The sequence below is a fragment of the Pseudophryne corroboree genome, chromosome 12, assembly GCF_028390025.1.
Source record: "Pseudophryne corroboree isolate aPseCor3 chromosome 12, aPseCor3.hap2, whole genome shotgun sequence".
Lineage (NCBI taxonomy): Eukaryota > Metazoa > Chordata > Amphibia > Anura > Myobatrachidae > Pseudophryne > Pseudophryne corroboree.
The window spans coordinates 157514519-157533884 of record NC_086455.1 but is presented as its reverse complement, the minus strand read 5'-3'; the positions used below and the strand labels follow the sequence as shown (position 1 = coordinate 157533884).

Sequence of the window (19366 nt, the reverse complement as noted above, 5' to 3'; positions counted from 1 at the left end):
TGACTCCTCAGAATCCTCCTCCTCATCACAAGGGTGTTCTTGATCCCATTGCAGCAATTTTGCAATTAGGGATTCCTTTTCATCTGTTGCGGTCACCTTAATACCTCGCGCTCGACAGACCATATGCAGGAATCTCTTGTTGAGGTTTTTGTACACCTCCATACTGCTGACTTTCCAAACGTACCAACAACTTTTCAGCAAGATACCTGGCTACTGTGTGCCAAGCTGTTTACAAGGCTCTTGGGTGCCCTCCGCTGACACCTCTCGCAGCCTTACCCAGGGTAAACTGGGACTGAGTGATCCCACTGCTGCCACCAATTGTGAGGATGCTTTTCTGCTGTAGTCTATGAGGGAGTTTTGGGTAGGCATAAGACAGGGTAGAGGATTTGGGATGTGTTTAGTTAGGTAGCTCTTGTTTTAGTGTAGGGCGTTTTGGGGTTCAGTAAAGAAAGATTTATCTATCTATCTATCTATCTATCTATCTATCTATCTATCTATCTATCTATGTGTATGTATGTATGTTCCAGCATAACTCTGGAATGCCTGGAGCAATTTACACCAAATTTGGTACACATGTCTTATAATCTTGAAAGAAATACTGTGGGGGTAAATACTAGGGGTGGGGGTGGGAAGGGGGTGACATGTAAAAATCCATAGTTTTGGGCTTAACTCATGAATGCCTGGAGCAATTTACACAAAACTTGGTACACATATGACTTACAATCTGTGAATAATTATGTGGGGGTAAAACACCCCTAGCACCCCTAGGGGTGGGGGTGGGGGTGGGAAGGGGGTGACATGTAAAAATCAATAGTTTTCGGCATAAATCTGGAATGCCTGGAGCAATTTACACAGAGGCACCCACGTGTAGGGGCAGAGGCACCCACAGGTAAGGATACAGGCACACACGGGTAGGGGCAGAGGCACCCACAGGTAAGGATACAGGCACACACGGGTAGGGGCAGAGGCACCCACAGGTAAGGATACAGGCACACACGGGTAGGGGCAGAGGCACCCACAGGTAAGGATACAGGCATCCACGGGAAGGGGCAGAGGCACCCACAAGTAAGGATACAGGCACACATGGGTAGGGACATAGGCATACGGGTAGGAGCAGAGGCACCTATGGGTAAGGGCAGATGCACACACTGGTAGGGGCAGAGGTGTACGGGTAGGAGCAGAGGCACCTACGGGTAAGGGCAGAGGCACACACGGGTGAGTGCAAAGGCATACTTTAGTGTCGCAGCTAAGCAAGGAGAGGAGGGATGGGGCAGAGAAGAAGGCGGATTATTCTCCTCAGCACCAGCAGTTACAGCACTGAGTAGGGCAGCATCAGAGGCAGGACGGGGCAGAGAAGGAGGCGGATAATTCTCCACAAGCACCCGCAGTTACAGCACTGAGCAGGGCAGCATCAGAGGCAGGACGGGGCAGAGAAGGAGGCGGATTATTCTCCTCAGCACCAGCATTTTCAGCACTGAGCAGGGCAGCATCAGAGGCGGGACGGGGCAGAGAAGGAGGCGGATTATTCTCCTCAGCACCAGCATTTACAGCACTGAGCAGGGCTGCATCAGAGGCAGGACGGGGCAGAGAAGGAGGCGGATAATTCTCCACAAGCACCCGCAGTTACAGCACTGAGCAGGGCAGCATCAGAGGCGGGACGGGGCAGAGAAGGAGGCGGATTATTCTCCTCAGCACCAGCATTTACAGCACTGAGCAGGGCTGCATCAGAGGCAGGACGGGGCAGAGAAGGAGGCGGATAATTCTCCACAAGCACCCGCAGTTACAGCACTGAGCAGGGCTGCATCAGAGGCAGGACGGGGCAGAGAAGGAGGCGGATAATTCTCCACAAGCACCCGCAGTTACAGCACTGAGCAGGGCAGCATCAGAGGCGGGACGGGGCAGAGAAGGAGGCGGATTATTCTCCTCAGCACCAGCAGTTACAGCACTGAGCAGGGCAGCATCAGAGGCGGGACGGGGCAGAGAAGGAGGCGGATTATTCTCCTCAGCACCAGCATCAGAGGCGGGACGGGGCAGAGAAGGAGGCGGATTATTCTCCTCAGCACCAGCATGTACAGCACTGAGCGCAGCAGCATCAGAGGCGGGACAGGGCAGAGAAGGAGGCGGATTATTATCCTCAGCACCAACAGTTACAGCACTGAGCAGGGCAGCATCGGAGGGGGGACGGGGCAGAGAAGGAGGCAGATTATTCTCCTCAGCACCAGCAGTTACAGCACTGAGCAGGGCAGCATCAGAGGCAGGACGGGGCAGAGAAGGAGGCGGATTATTCTCCTCAGCACCAGCAGTTACAGCACTGAGCATGGCAGCATCAGAGGCGGGACGGGGCAGAGAAGGAGGCGGATTATTCTCCTCAGCACCAGCATGTACAGCACTGAGCAGGGCAGCATCAGAGGCGGGACGGGGCAGAGAAGGAGGCGGATTATTCTCCTCAGCACCAGCAGTTACAGCACTGAGCAGGGCAGGGGCAGAGAAGGAGGCGGATTATTCTCCTCAGCACCAGCAGTTACAGCACTGAGCAGGGCAGCATCAGAGGTGGGACGGGGAAGAGAAGGAGGCGGATTATTCTCCTCAGCATCAGCAGTTACAGCACTGAGCAGGGCAGCATCAGAGGCAGGACGGGGCAGAGAAGGAGGCGGATTATTCTCCTCAGCATCAGCATGTACAGCACTGAGCAGGGCAGCATCAGAGGCGGGACGGGGCAGAGAAGGAGGCGGATTATTTTCCTCAGCACCAGCATGTACAGCACTGAGCAGGGCAGCATCAGAGGCGGGACGGGGCAGAGGAGGAGGCGGATTATTCTCCTCAGCGCCAGCCGTTACAGCACTGAGCGCGGCAGCATCAGAGGCGGGATAGGGCAGAGAAGGAGGCGGATTATTCTCCTAAGCACTGAGCAGGGCAGCATCAGAGGAGGACGGGGCAGAGAAGGAGGCGGATTATTCTCCTAAGCACCAGCAGTTACAGCATTGAGCAGGGCAGCATCAGAGGCGGGGCGGAGCAGAGAAGGCGGCGGATTATTCTCCTCAGCACCAGCAGTTACAGCACTGAGCAGGGCAGCATGAGAGGCGGGACGGGGCAGAGAAGGAGGCGGATTATTCTCCTCAGCACCAGCATGTACAGCACTGAGCAGGGCAGCATCAGAGGCGGGACGGGGCAGAGAAGGAGGCGGATTATTCTCCTCAGCACCAGCAGTTACAGCACTGAGCAGAGCAGCATCAGAGGCGGGACAGGGCAGAGAAGGAGGCGGATTATTCTCCTCAGCACCAGCAGTTACAGCACTGAGCAGGGCAGCATCAGAGGCGGGACGGGGCAGAGAAGGAGGAGGATTATTCTCCTCAGCACCAGCATGTACAGCACTGAGCAGGGCAGCATCAGAGGCGGGACGGGGCAGAGAAGGAGGCGGGTTATTCTCCTCAGCACCAGCAGTTACAGCACTGAGCAGAGCAGCATCAGAGGCGGGACGGGGCAGAGAAGGAGGCGGATTATTCTCCTCAGTACCAGCAGTTACAGCACTGAGCAGGGCAGCATCAGAGGCGGGACAGGGCAGAGAAGGAGGCGGATTATTCTCCTCAGCACCAGCAGTTACAGCACTGAGCAGAGCAGCATCAGAGGCGGGACAGGGCAGAGAAGGAGGCGGATTATTCTCCTCAGCACCAGCAGTTACAGCACTGAGCAGGGCAGCATCAGAGGCGGGACGGGGCAGAGAAGGAGGAGGATTATTCTCCTCAGCACCAGCATGTACAGCACTGAGCAGGGCAGCATCAGAGGCGGGACGGGGCAGAGAAGGAGGCGGGTTATTCTCCTCAGCACCAGCAGTTACAGCACTGAGCAGAGCAGCATCAGAGGCGGGACGGGGCAGAGAAGGAGGCGGATTATTCTCCTCAGTACCAGCATTTTGACAGCATCATTCCAGGGAAGCCCAGAGGTGCGGCCTGACAAAGATTGCCATTATCTTATTTAAATTAAATTAATTAAATTATATTATTCTTTAAATTATATCAATATTAAAATATTCAGCTAGTGTGTGTGTGTGTGTGTGTGTAGATAGATAGACAAAGTTTCAGCATAATTTCCCTTTAAAGCTGTGTTTACAGGTGACTTTAATATAAATATATATATATATATATATATATACACATACATGACAGTTATTTTTTTTATATATATATATGTGTGTGTGTGTGTGTGTAGATAGATATACAAAGTTTCAGCATAATTTCCCTTTAAAGCTGTGTTTACAGGTGTCTTTATATATATATATATATATATATATATATATATATATATATATATACCGTATATATATATATATACCGTATATATATATATACCGTATATACTCGAGTATAAGCCGACTTTTTCAGCACATTTTTCTATGCTGAAAAAGCCCCCCTCGGCTTATACTCGAGTCAATGGCTGCAGCAGACGCCGTGGGCTGTGTGGGCGTCCGCTGCAGCCGGCTCCAGGACAGACACTAGAGGTCATTATTGACCTCTAGTGTCTGTGCGCGTTGCTATGGGAGAGACGTCATGACGTCTCTCCCATAGAGATGATCGGGTGCCGGGGAGCGGGCGGCCGGACAGAGCGGCGGCCGGACGGAGCGGGCGGACGGACGGACGGAGCGAGCGGACGGACGGAGTGGAGCAGCGCAGCAGCAGAAGAAGCGGTCGGGAAGCAGGAGCGGGGCAGTGGTAAGTATTGTTTTTGTGTGTGTTTGTGTGTTTGTAAGCGGCGACGGGGGCACTGCAACAGGGGGCAAAGAAAGAAGGGGGCACTGCAACAGGGGGCAAAGAAAGAAGGGGGCACTGCAACAGGGGGCAAAGAAAGAAGGAGGCACAACTACTGGGGGCAATGAAAGGGGGCACAACTACTGGGGGCAATGAAAGGGGGCACAACTACTGGGGGCAATGAAAGGGGGCACAACTACTGGGGGCAATGAAAGGGGGCACAACTACTGGGGGCAAAGAAAGAGAGGGCATAACTACTGGGGGCAATGAAAGAGGGGGCACAACTACTGGGGGCAAAGAAGGGGCATAACTACTGGGGGCAAAGCAACGGCGGCATGTTTTTATCTGGCACTGTGGGGGGATATCTGTTACTGGGGGTATATGTGGCACTGGGGGCACAACCCTAGCAACAAGCATAACCCCCTGGCAACAAGCATAACACCTACCGCATGAAACCCCTGGCAACGAGCATGACACCCTGAGCATGAAAACCCCTGGCACCGTACATTTCCCACCCTAGGCTTATACTCGAGTCAGTAATTTTTCCCAGTTTTTTGTGGTAAAATTAGGTATCTCGGCTTATATTCGGGTCGACTTATACTCGAGTATATACGGTATATATATATATATATATATATATATATATATATATACATACACATACATACAGGACAAAGTTATTTATATATGTATGTAGATAGATATACAAAGTTTCAGCATAATTTCCCTTTAAAGCTGTGTTTACAGGTGACTTTAATATAACTTTGTCATAACAGCTGGAGAGACCATCAGGTACATTTCGGACCGCTAATGATCTTAGACGAAGAGCAATTTATAAAGCCATCACAGGGAGGAAAAGCGACATCCTGCAGAGCGTGCTCTTGTATTAAAGTGTGCAATATTTATAATTAACTTTGTGTGTGTTTTCCCCATTTTGCATTTCTTGCTCCCGGTGACGTAATAGGTGGGAGTGATCCCACTGTGCTATTTATATAATGTGCTGGAATATATTATCAGGAAGGTGCTGTATAATGTGCACAGGACTCTGGAGGGTAGAGCTGCACATTATTTCCCATGTATGCACAACACTTCCAGTACATCGCACACCTCATTGCCTTTATAAGGTTTCCTTAGTCTGCGCAGATTTCACCTGATCTTGCAGAATAAATGCAGCTTTGCTGGTTTTATAAGTGTGGCTCTGTGCGCAGTGACTGAGCGCTGCAGATGGAAGGTCCGTCATCTGGGAGCCTCCTGTCATTCAGCCATGTACAGTTCTCTCCTCAGAATTAAGTCTGGACAGCAGTGTCTGCTCAGTAGCTGGTTAGCCGAGTTGTCACAATCTCTCCTAAATTGAAACAGACAAATGGAATGAAAATGCTTAGAGAACCCCAGCATCAGGCACCGTACTCACTACCAGGCTATACATTCCACTAAGCTATTGGAGCATTAATCATTGCACATCTTTGGTAATTGCTGAATCCAATCAGTCCTTATACTATCGTACATCTCTCAGACTAAGGTGCAATCTCAGAGAATGTTCTTTCCTGAGAAAATAAACTGTACAGAGCTTTAGAATGTATAGATGCCTCTTATCTATCTGTGAGGAACTGCAGCGGTCTAATGCAGGTGGAGAGAGACCACTAGAAAATGTTTTTTATCAGCCATAAACTATTTTGATGGCTTTCCTGGCTAGGGAAGTGATAACTAGCAGTACATATTCCAGTAATGTGTGCCAGTTGCTGTCTAGCCGCCTATGATTAATGTAAATGTCCTGGCAAAATAGCCAGCACTGTGACCCGGAATCGTTCAATCCATTTCCTGTTCACAAGAGCAGTAATCAGCGCTAAGTCTGAGAAACAGTGTGTTTGCATTGGGATTTCCATGATGTCATTCTGATGTCACTGGGATAATAGTCCAGGTGTCTTTACTACCTTTCAGTAGCAATCTGTAATATACGCATACAGTATGAATATACGTAGTACTTTGGAGCTGGGTTGCTAGCTGTAAAGGCCAGACTTGCAGCTTTTTTTTTCTCTCTGTCACCTTCCCATCTCTGTCCCACTATCTCTATAATCTCAGTCCCTCCTGCCCCAACTGACTCACTTCTCTTTCCACCCTCCCCTAGCCTCTTTCTCATCTCTGTTCCCCATCTTTCTTTTTCTCTCATTTTCAGCCTCCCTGCCTGTCTCATCTCTGTCCCTCCTTCCCTGTCTCTCTCTCTCTCTCTCTCTCTCTCTCTCTCTCTCTCTCTCTCTCTCTCTCTCTCTCCCCCCTCCCAACGGTCTTTCTCTCATCACTTTCTCCAATTGAGGCCCAAACATCTGGCAAGTATTAGTACAATCTACCATTTTGCTGATCGCAGCGGGACATTCCAAAGCCTCTGCTCATGTGCCATGCGACTGTGGTTGCCAGGAGATTGTGACTGGAGCGATACACCTGTCAAAGTGTAAAGTGTATGTCCTGAGGCGAGGTCTGGAAGGACAAACTTCTTGTTGAGCAGAAAGTTTGTCACATCATGTGCAGAACTGTAAATCATGAATAGCAGCTTGAAGAAGCAAACCAAGGCAAAGTGTTTACTACCAATATTCTTCTAGAGAGCTGCAAAATCTGAGATGACTTCTTCAATACAGTGATTTGAATTAAACACCTAGGCTTAGTAAATAGACCCCTATTTCTCATACAGGGCCTGAAATTGTACTCCTTTTACCTCTTTATATTAGTATTTTTCCGAGAGCCTAAAAGCAATTTACTGTACTGTAGTTAAATACCCATTTCATTTAAATAATGTTATTTTAGAATGTACAACTTTTCAAAACATCCATTTAAATAGATATTAATGCACGGTTGAAGTGCGCCTAATGAGAATTTTTTTTTGTACCTTTTTCTTTGTATCTTAACAATTTCTAAATCTCACCCTCTGAGTCTTTGATAGGTATTAGATGGAAGATATTAGCAGATAATTAGAGGGTCCAGATTTTTCCTTCGATCTAAAACCGTTTCTCTGCTGCATGTAAATTTCTGTGACCGTTTATCGTGGGATGTTCTTGGTCCTGTTGTTCTGGCAGAAAGCTGACTTATGACTGTCAGTAAATGTATACGGACACCACTCAATGTCATAGCTGGGTCTCTGATTAGTAAGGCCGCCATCAGTCCCTACAGTAGGTATTCTGCAGCATCAAGTCTGGTACGTATTTGTTGTGTTGTGTACGCTTTGTGCTTGCCAATATATACAATTTGGACTCTCCCAAGTGACATAGTTTGTTGCATTGTGTAAATTGATGATCATCATCATTAATGGTCCAACCTAAGTTATAGGTAAAATTATGTTTCTGAAACAATGTAATGATATTTTCAGAAATTTCTGAGTGGCTTCCCAAATCCTTTACGAAGCATGACTCCCCCAAGGGTGTGGCATATTTTTTAAACCTGAAAACCCTAACCCTCTCCACCCTTAGCCTCACCCTTCCCTCCCGTATCCTAACCACCCCTTCCCCCCAGTGCTCTACCCTAACTTCCTAAACCTCAGCCTCTCCCTAGAGCTTATCCTGCAGCTTTTATGGCGGTAATTATGACTGAGTGGGGTATAGAAGATCTACAGTGTCTAGGTAGACAGTCATTATGTCAACCTCATATGGGTGACAGTCATTATGTTGACCTCATATGGGTGACATGCATTATGTCGACAGGGACAATAGGTCACAAGGTAAAAGGTAGACATTGGGTAAGATGGACAGACAAAATGTTGACATGAGAATTGTTGACACAAGTTTTTAATGTTTTTTTTTGGGTGTGATTTTGTATGTTTCATCATACAGTGCATCCGGAAAGTATTCACAGCGCTTCACTTTTTCCACATTTTGTTATGTTACAGCCTTATTCCAAACTGGAATAAATTCACTTTTCCCTTAAAATTGTACACGCAATACCCCATAATGACCATGTGAAAAAAGTTTTTTATTAGATTTTTGCAAATTTATTAAAAGTAAATAACTAAGAAATCACCTGTACATAAGTATTCACAGTCTTTGCCATGAAGCTCAAAATTGAGCTCAGGTGCACCCTGTTTCCACTGATCATCCTTGAGATATTCCTACAGCTTGATTGGAGTCCACCTGTGGTAAATTCAGTTGATTGGACATGATTTGGAAAGGCACACACATGTCTATATAAGGTCCCACACTTGACAGTGCATGTCTGAGCACAAACCAAGCATGAAGTCAAAGGAATTATTTGTAGACCTCTGAGACAGGATTGTCTCAAGGCACAAATCTGGGTAAGGGTACAGAAAAATAGCTGCTGAAGGTGCCAATGAGCACAGTGGGCTCTATCATCTGTAAATGGAAGAAGTTCAGAACCAGCAGGACTCTTCCTAGAGCTGGCTAGCCGTCTAAACTGAGCGATCGGGGGAGAAGGGTTCTAGTCAGGGAGGTGACCAAGAACCTGATGGTCACTCTGTCAGAGCTACAGCATTCCTCTGTGGAGAGAGGAGAACCTTCCAGAAGGACAACCGTCTCTGCAGCAATCCACCAATCAGGCCTGTATGGTAGAGTGGCCAAACGGAAGCCACTCCTTAGTAAAAAGCACATGGCAGCCCACCTGGAGTTTGCCAAAATGCACCTGAAGGACTCTCCGACTATGACAAACAAAATTCTCTGGTCTGATGAGGCAAAGATTGAACTCTTTGGCGTGAATGCCAGGCGTCATGTTTGGAGGAATCCAGGCACCGCTCATCACCAGGCCAATACCATCCCTACAGTGAAGCATGGTGGTGGCAGCATCGTGCTGTGGGGATGTTTTTCAGCGGCAGGAACTGGGAGACTAGTCAGGATAGAGGGAAAGATGAATGCAGCAAAGTACAGAGACATCGGGGATGAAAACCTGCTCCAGAGCGCTCTTGACCTCAAACTGGGGCGACAGGTCATCTTTCAGCAGGAAAATGAACCTAAGTACATAACCAGGATATCAAAGGAGTGGCTTCAGGACAACTCTGTGAATGTCCTTGAGTGGCCGGGCGAGAACCCAGACTTGAATCCGAGTGAACATCTCTGGAGAGATCTGAAAATGGCTGTGCACCGACGCTTCCCATCCAACCTGATGAAGCTTGAGAGGTGCTGCAAAGAGTAATGGGTGAAACTGCCCAAAGATAGGTGTGCCAAGCTTGTGGCATCATATTCAAAAAGACGTGAAGGCTGTATTGCTGCTAAAGGTGCATCAACAAAATATTGAGCAAAGGCTGTGAATACTTATATACATGTGATTTCTTAGTTTTATTATTTTTAATACATTTTCAAAAATACTTTTTCATTATGGGGTATAGTGTGTAGAATTTTGAGGGAAATTTTTTTATTTATTCCAGTTTGGAATAAGGCCGTAACATAACAAAATGTGGAAAAAGTGAAGTGCTGTGAATACTCTCCGGATGCACTGTATGTGACCACAATCGGTGGAAACGCGTACTCTCCCGGGCTCGCTTTGCTCGGCCAGCCATGGCCAAGGTGGCTTGGTCTGCTACTATCTGCGCTCACAGGTTCCTGTTCCCAACCACATAGTTCACATGGATAGTAAATCAAGGAAATGTTGGTAAAACATGTAATAAACCTCAAAAAACTTGTGTTGACCATTGTCATGGTGACCATTTAAACTTTCATCTTTCGACCTTTTGTAGCCGTTGACCTTATGGTATTGACTGTCGACATATCATCCGGATACTGTATGACTAACCCTCCACCTAGAGCCTAACCCTAACATCCCCTCCCATTAGTGCCTAAAGCTGGCCATACACCAGACCACCTTTCCTCTAACAATCCAACTATTTGGCTGGTTGTCATTTGCTCCTACCATTTCCAGATTTTCATTCCAATCAGCTATTTGCTCCCATAGCCAGAAAACAGTCATTCAGACAAATTGCTTATATCTGATTTGAACAACTTGTCTGATCGACAGGTTTTGTCTATTTTCTGGTGTTTGGAAGCAAATTGCTGATTGTCATTTGCTACCATATCTTACCAGATTTTCATTCCAATCAGCCAACTTGTTGGTCGGGTATTTGGCCAGCTTAACCCTAACCTCCCCTCCTGCAGCCTAACCCTCAACTCTCCCTAGGGCTTAACCTAAGCCCTCTCCTCCCATGGCCTAACCCTCCCCCTAGTGCCCTACCCTAACTTCCACTCTTGTAGCTTAACCTTCCCCCCTAGTGCCCAACCCTAACCTCCCCTCCTGCAGCCTAACCCTGAACTCTCCCTATGGCTTAACCTAAGCCCTTTCCTCCCATGGCCTAATCCTCCCCTAGTGCCCTACCCTAACTTCCACTCTTGTAGCCTAACCTTCCCCCCTAGTGCCCAACCCTAACCTCCCCTCCTGCAGCCTAACCCTGAACTCTCCCTATGGCTTAACCTAAACCCTTTCCTCCTATGGCCTAATCCTCCCCTAGTGCCCTACCCTAACTTCCACTCTTGTAGCCTAACCTTCCCCCTAGTCCTCTACCATAACCTCCCTTCCTGTAACCTAAACCTCACCCTCTCCCTAGAACCTAACCTAAACCTCACCCTCTCCCTAACCCTTTGGGGCCAGGTCGCGCTGAATGTCAGCCTTTCACGTCTGCATTCTGCAGATGCCTACATGTTCTGCGTCAACATTTCAACTACATAACTGTCAACATTGTGGTGCTGACATTATAACTACATCTCGATAGCCATACACACCCTTCATTCTGAAAAGTCTCCATTGAGGCCTTCAGGCTTCTGATTCACTGAGGTTGTTAAAACCGCTACCAAGTGACTACAGCAATATCTGCAGTGTTTAGAACGTGGGATAGGGCAAAAACTCCTCCTCATCCTGCTGTACGTGTCACTGGTTTAGGGACAGAAGATCACATATGGAGGCTGGAAATAATAAATACACACTGCATACTTGTCCAAACCTGAATCAGTAATATATATGCTACCTTCCTCCCTCCAGCCTACAGGGGTATGGCCACATACAGGTAGCTGAGTGGACTGGGTGTTGCATCTTTGGATGCACAAGTACTGTACTAGAAAGGTTCCTGGTCTGAGCGTTCCTAGCTACTGACATATCAGCCAGAGAAACAGCTGGTACTGCATAAAACATTCTGTATTCTCCATAACAGGCGTCTCATGTTTTTAAAATGCTCAGCGCGTTCTTTCTTCAACTTTATGTGGATTTTTACTGTAATCCCACCCAGCGTGGGGTGACATATTTTACTTGGTTTTGCAAGTGATCTGTTCCCATCTTGTGGTAGGAATACATTGCCCTGTATTGCTGAGATTGGAGGAGGAGCTGGTTCCATGACAGGTCCTTGGTGGCACTGCATTGCTTTTCTACCAAGAAGGTAATAGCATTTAGGCAGAAAGTCCCCATTCCATCTTCTCTTGTATTGTTTTGTGGCTTATTAGCTTTGCTGCAGCTCTATAAAGCTATGTACACAAACTGTAGCTGCACAAAGATATTCCTACAAATCTGGACAATCCCTGTTAGTGCGCTCCATCTGCTGGGATGAGACCACATCTGATGTATGTCACTTAGAAGGGAGAATTTGAAATCCAGCCCCCGGGGGTCCACTTTGGTGCATGTTTTCCATATCATCTAGCTGTTGCACAACTGTATTTATCAGTGACATATTGTGCAGCAGCCTACCCGTGGTGTACATAATCAGAGACGCAGGGGCTTTGCTGGGGTTGTATGGCGCTGCAGAGTGGGGGTATGTGCAGGAGGACAGAATCAGTAGTCACTGAGTGTGGCTGTAATTGGTCCTTCTGCTCACCCCCTCATTCTGCAGCCACTTATCCAGGTTAGTTGGTAATGCTTCTTTCTACTTGGGATCCAGTACGAAGGCCCTGCATGTCTTGGGAAACGCTGTCTTACAAGACGGTTCGGGTGAGAGGTAACTAGCCAGGTTCTGTTCCCCTAGTAAATGGGTTACGTTGTATTGGTTATAATGTGGAGGCAGCCAAACACAAGTAATGATTACATTGTAATAGCTCGGTCACCCATCTTAATGGCTGACCAATTGTATGCCCCATATAACTCATTGTACTGATTACCGTATGATTAAAGATGAGCCGAGCTCTGTTTACTGCAGCATTGTATCACGTGGCAGAACTGTATCACATCTATTGTGAAAGACAATGTTGTCAGATGGTGGTGTTCATAGTGCAAGACACTGTCTGCCGCCAGACGTTCCAGGCACTCAGAACTTTCTGTGTCCTTCAAGTAGCGTTACCGACAGGATGTTTAATGGGGTGTGGTATAATAGATACAGGTAAGAGACCACATGTTAGACAGTCAGGTCAACAGGGTGAAAAGGTAGACAGTACAAAATGTTGACCGTGTCAAAACGTAGCCAGGATCAAAAGGTTTTTTTGGGGGGGAGTTTGTGTGGGTCGTTTTGTCATCTGGGACACCTAATTGTAGAAAGGCATCCCGTCGGGGTGCTCGCTGCGCTCACCGCCAACTCTATGCCGACATGGATAGAGAAGGTATGAAAAAGTCCAAAAACATGTAAAATTTCAAAAACCTGTGTCTACCTTTTTTATGTTGACCATTTTCATGTCGATCTTTAGACCCTGTCGACCTAATGTCTGTCTAACCTATGGTGTCTATCTATTGGCTGTCTAACTATATACACTGTCTATCTATCATCCAGATACCGTTTAATGTGCATGGATGCAGAATCCGCCATAACCAAACCTGTGTCTCAAAGACTTTAATTTGATTCATTTTACTTGTGTAGTTGAGTTTTATATAAAGCAGTAATGCATATGGTTAGGTTTAAGTACATTGGGGGTCATTCTGACCCGTTCGCTCGCTGCGTTTTAACGCAGCAGAGCGGACGGGTCCCTGCTGCGCATGTGCCGCGCATGCCAGAAAGCTGTAGCAGGGATGCGATCGTCTCTGCCTGATTGACAGGCAGAGGCAATCGCTGGATGGGAGGGGGCGGAACGGCGGCATTTGGCCGCCGTTTCGTGGATTTGGTCCGGCCAACGCAGGCGTGGCCGGACTGAACGGGGGGCGGGCCGCAGTGGCTGCGTGACGTCACACGCAGCCGCTGCGGGCCGGGGAGCAATGAGTAGCTCCCGGCCAGCACGCTAAAGCTGCGCTGGCTGGGAACTACTCTTGAAGTGCAAAGGCATCGCCGCCTGCGAGGGGGGGGGGCCGGACTGACATGTGGGGCGGGCTAGCCCTGTGCTGGGTGTCCCCCCGCATGTCAGGGAAGAAGATCGTAGCTGCACAGCTACGATCAACTCAGGATGACCCCCATAATGTGTTTAGTGTTCACTCTAGCCTTCTTTCACTGGGCGCTGCGCCCTGCCCCTTTTCTGAGTGGCAGAATGTGCCCTGCCCGTTTGTGCCCGCCCTGCCGATTACTAAAGGACTGCCTACTCACCGCCACGCCGGGTGCGCTGTCACTGCCCCCTGCTCCTCCCCGCCGCTCTGTCACATCGCGCTGTCACTGCCCCCTGCTCCTCCCCGCCACGCTGTCACTGCCCCCTGCTCTGTCCTGCCACGCTGTCACTACCCCCTGCTCCTCCCCGCCACGCTGTCACTGCCCCCTGCTCCTCCCCGCCGCTCTGTCCCGCCGCGCTGTCACTGCCCCCTGCTCCTCCCTGCCGCTCTGTCCCGCCGCGCTGTCACTGCCCCCTGCTCCTGCCCGCCGCTCTGTCCCGCCTCGCTGTCACTGCCCCCTGCTCCTCCCCGCCGCGCTGTCACTGCCCCCTGCTCCTCCCCGCCGCTCTGTCACTGCCCCCTGCTCCTGCCCGCCGCTCTGTCCCACCGCGCTGTCACTGCCCCCTGCTCCTCCCCGCCGCTCTGTCACTGCCCCCTGCAGCTGCCTTAGGCTTGTCGCGCTGATGCGCAGGCTGAAGGGGATCTGGTAAGCTAAGGAGGGCTGGGTTTGCTTCTCCCGCCGAGGCAAACCCAGCCCTCCCTCCTCTGTGTGCATGGATCAGTGTGGTGGCCATTTTCAACCAGCTCCGCGGTGTGTGAGGGGGGACCAGCGCGATCAACTCCCGCAGCATCAGCCCCCAGTAAGTAAAATTGGCACAAAAAAAGCAGAGATCAAAAATGTGCCCTACCTGGTGCAGTGTGTCTCAGTGCTCTCTACCTGGTGCAGTGTGTCTCAGTGCTCTCTACCTGGTGCAATGTGTCTCAGTGCTCTCTGCCTGGTGCAATGTTTCTCAGTGCTCTACCTGGTGCAATGTGTATAACGTGCTCTCTACCTGGTGCAATGTTTTTCAGTGCTCTCTACCTGGTGCAATGTGTATAACGTGCTCTCTACCTGGTGCAGTGTGTCTCAGTGCTCTCTACCTGGTGCAATGTTTTTCAGTGCTCTCTACCTGGTGCAATGTTTTTCAGTGCTCTCTACCTGGTGCAATGTTTTTCAGTGCTCTCTACCTGGTGCAATGTGTCTCAGTGCTCTCTACCTGGTGCAATGTGTATAACGTGCTCTCTACCTGGTGCAATGTTTCTCAGTGCTCTACCTGGTGCAATGTGTATAACGTGCTCTCTACCTGGTGCAATGTTTTTCAGTGCTTTCTACCTGGTGCAATGTGTATAACGTGCTCTCTACCTGGTGCAATGTTTCTCAGTGCTCTCTACCTGGTGCAATGTTTCTCAGTGCTCTCTACCTGGTGCAATGTTTCTCAGTGCTCTCTACCTGGTGCAATGTTTCTCAGTGCTCTCTATCTGGTGCATTGTGTATAACGTGCTCTGCCTGGCGCAAAGTGTAGAATGTGCTCTATCTGGCGCAATATGTATAATGTGCTGTACCTGTCGCAGTGTGTATAGGAGGTTCTACCTGGTGCAGTGTGTATTAGCTGCACTACTCTGTGGTGTAATGTGAATTGCCACTATTATGTGGCCGTGCCCCTACCCCATGAAAAACAACGCCCCTAAATTTTTGCAGCACGCCTTCGGTGCGCACTGGCCATTCTTTGGCATGTCTGAATGGGAGGACCAAGCATTATAGTATGTACCTAATTTTGCCCTTCTAACTGAAAAATGTGCCCTCCCCGTGATCAGCACCCTGCCCTAAAAAAATCCAAGAGTGAACACTAGTGTTTATACTGGGCACATGCTGTGGCTTGTTGGGGCTCATAATTTCAATTCAATTCTGTTCATTCAGTTCCGTTCTGTGTATTTAGTCCCCGCGCCGCTCATTGTACCCCTTCATCCTACACCTAATTCTGCCATTCATTTACTGAGAGCCGTCCTTCAGCCGTTGTGAGAATGTGGCCAGGGTTCCAATGCTGTATTGTCTGGCCACATTCTTCTGCCCCCGCTTCATCTTTCTCTCTCCCAGGGAGTAACCTTTCTAACAATCACTTCCCTGTGGTCTCTCCTGGATTGCACAATTGTGGTTCTCCCATCTCCTCACTTATAAGCCGGCGCTGATTCTGCAGCTAGGTACAGTATAACGTAATGCTGAATCAAGCAGGATTCCGGCATTGTAACGCATCTCCCGGCCTCTTATCCTCCAACACCGTCCTAATCCCTGGGGCTTCTCTGCAACTCGGAGATAACTCTTTAAGAAAAAGAAATGTTTCCAGTTCAATCTAATGTTTACTGTAGAATATTTTTTTTCCCTCTTCTGCCCCTGAAGCAATAAAGCAACAAAAAAAAATACAGATTTGGCTAAAAAGAAAAACTATATATTTTTCTTTGACTATTCCGAGGTTGCATATAAATACAATGAGGCTTTTCAATACCCATATTATTGGCAAACAAGTATACTGCTGACAAATGAATCTCCGCAACAAAGTAACACAGGGAACAATTCTGAATAAACAGCGATGAAATTCTGAGCATTTCCCTACATTGATACCTTGCACAGAGGACCTCTCATCCTAATTAGTTCTCCTCCGCATATAGGGGATCATTCCGAGTTGATCGTACGTAGTAACTTTTTGCTGCTGGTGTGATCAACTAGACGCCGCCTATGGGGGAGTGTATTTCTGCATAGCAGGGCTGCGATCGCTTGTGCAGCCCTGCTATGCTAAGAAAGTTTTGTGTAAAAGAAGACCAGCCCTGCAGTTACTTACCCTGTGCGATGAAGGTCCCGTAATTGACGTCACACATCTGCCCTCCAAACGCCTCGACGCGCCTGCGTTCGGATCTCCACGCCCGGAAAACGGTGAGTTGACGCCCCAATCTGCCTCTCGCCTGTCAATCTTCTTGCGATCCGCGCTGTGACCGCTTCCTTCGTTCCCAGCGTCGCTGCCCAGGGACTGCCGTCGCTGAGCAACGACACGCCTGCGCATTGCGTCCGCCGCGCATGCGCAGAACCGACCCGTTTACACTACCTCGATGAACCACAGCGCGCGAACGGGTCGGAATGACCCCCATAGTCTGGGTGGGTGGGGGGGTGGTGCCTATTAGCCAGATGTCTCCATAAAAATCCCATATCCGGATATGGGATACTCGACCTGTACTTCAATTCAGGGACACAGTTTAAAGTAATTCTTCTGGCTCCACTGTAATCAATTTGGGCAACAACATGATCTGTAAATAACAGGGCAACTTTATACACCTCATGCTCGCAGCCCAGGGATGCAAATGCGGCAATCAGGGTTATGAGGGGTAAAGGAGGAGGCATTAAATCATTGTCCTAATTCCACAACGCAAAAGGAGACATTGGTTTTTTTGTCTTTAATAATTGATCCGTTCATCATCCCACCTCCTTAACTGTCGATAGAATTTGTCTAACTCCCCTGAGTGATACCACTTCCAGATATCTCCTGATTAAACGGCGTCATTCCTGCAATAGTCTAGCTGGCGTTTCTGACACGGGCCCCGTAAAATCACACCACAATCTCTGCGCGTTTCCTTATCCTCATATCCCTGCTCCATGTATACCTGGACTCTGAGGTTGAACGCTAATCTCATCTCTCTGTTCTACAATAAATGGTTTTGTAAGATTACACTAGTGAGTGATGCACTAAAATGTGCCGTTCTAGGTCTGTAACCAGGAGAACCCAATGCATTGCCTTAAAAATGAAATGGGCCTGCTTTAATCTGTTTTACCACTTATTGCCGAAATAATCCCCACAACCACGGGTCCTGCTTCCTGCCACTGCTTTTCCCAGGTCCTTTGTTTCACAGCCGAGGGAAAGGTTGGTTGTGTGACACTGGAGGGGAAAGGAGATTGCAGCTTGATTGGTCATCCTATGCAGACGACCACCTCCGTAACCGTGCAGGCTTAGCTTTTGTAGCCCCTGGATGGTAATGCTCCCATTATAACATGCTGTGTGCAGAAACACCCCACTGCGACCGCTCAGACGTCCAACCGAGACATTATTGGAGGTTATTTTTCAAACAGAGGGTCATTCCAAGTTGATCGCTCGGTGCCGTTTTTCTCAGTGCAGCAAACAGGTTACTACTGCGCATGCGTATGCACCGCAATGCGCAGGCGCATGGTACAGCGACAAAGCGGATCATTGCTGGGCGATGGATTTAACGAAGAATCCAATCGCACAGCCAATCTCAAGGATATTGACAGGAAGAGGGCATTTGTGGGTGTCAACTGACTGTTTTCTGGGAATGGCGTGGTGAACGCATGCGTGTCCAGGCGTTTGGAGGGCGGATGTCTGACGTCAATTCCGGGACCTGCAACGCTGGATTCATCACACAGGGTAAGTAACTCATACCCTGGTCTTGTTCTACACACAACTTTTTTAGCATAGCAGGGCCGCACAAGCGATCGCAGCCCTGCTCTGCTATAATACACTCCCCCATAGGCGGCGTCTAGTTGATCGCACGGGCTGCAAAAAGTTGCAGCATGCGATCAACTCGGAATAACCCCCAATGTCCCAAACTAAGCAAAACGTACTCCTCTACATAAGATGCCATCTTACCAGGATAAGAGTGAGCAAACCAGCAACTACATCCAGCATGTACCATCAGTCATGTGATGTCACAGCATATAATGCCTCTGGCTGGGGCGCTTGGCTGCAGGGGGTGATGGTAGCTGAGTATGTACCCATAACATCGTAACTAGAATGTTGACTTGGACGTTATGTCAACAGTCATTATGTCATCATTGGCATGACGCTGCAGTCCATATTTGCGGTCGGGTTGGACTTTGATGAGGGTGGGATTAGGAATGAAATGCATTGACAGCACTAAGTCGACAGGTTGTTTGTTGACAATGCCGAAGTCGCCATTTCACATAATGTAATGTCCATATCGGCATTTGTACCGCGTCATCTGTGAGTTCTAAAATGTACTCGCCATCCTCTGAGATGCCTCACAGTTCTCCCCATATTAACATATACAGTATTCACTTACCGCCAATGCCCCAACGTGTAACTGGCACGCACCCAATGCCCCAATGTGTAACTGGCACGCACCCAATGCCCCAATGTGTAACTGGCACGCACCCAATGCCCCAATGTGACTGGCACTCACCCAATGCCCCAACGTGTAACTGGCACGCACCCAATGCCCCAATGTGTGACTGGCACGCACCCAATGCCCCAATGTGTAAAGCCCCATACACACTAGACAAGAAAGTGAAAGATCTCACTCAGAAGGGCCGATGTGAGCAAGATCTTTCACTTTCTCGTCCAGTGTGTATACTCCCGCGCATCGTTATCGACACCCTCCCTCGT

At 48.8% G+C, this 19366-nt stretch overlaps 1 long non-coding RNA gene across 5 annotated transcripts in view; it reads left to right on the top strand.

The window, feature by feature from the left end:
• LOC134981074 (uncharacterized) overlaps positions 1 to 19366 on the top strand; it is a 304398-nt gene that overhangs the window by 108383 nt on the left and 176649 nt on the right. For 3 of the 5 annotated variants that reach the window (XR_010190509.1, XR_010190510.1, XR_010190513.1), the window contains one exon: positions 5519 to 5654. The exons of the other annotated variants lie outside the window; for them this stretch is intronic. This is a non-coding gene — a long non-coding RNA (uncharacterized LOC134981074). Of the gene's footprint in view, positions 1 to 5518; positions 5655 to 19366 lie in introns of those variants that run through there. 5 annotated transcript variants of the gene reach the window in all.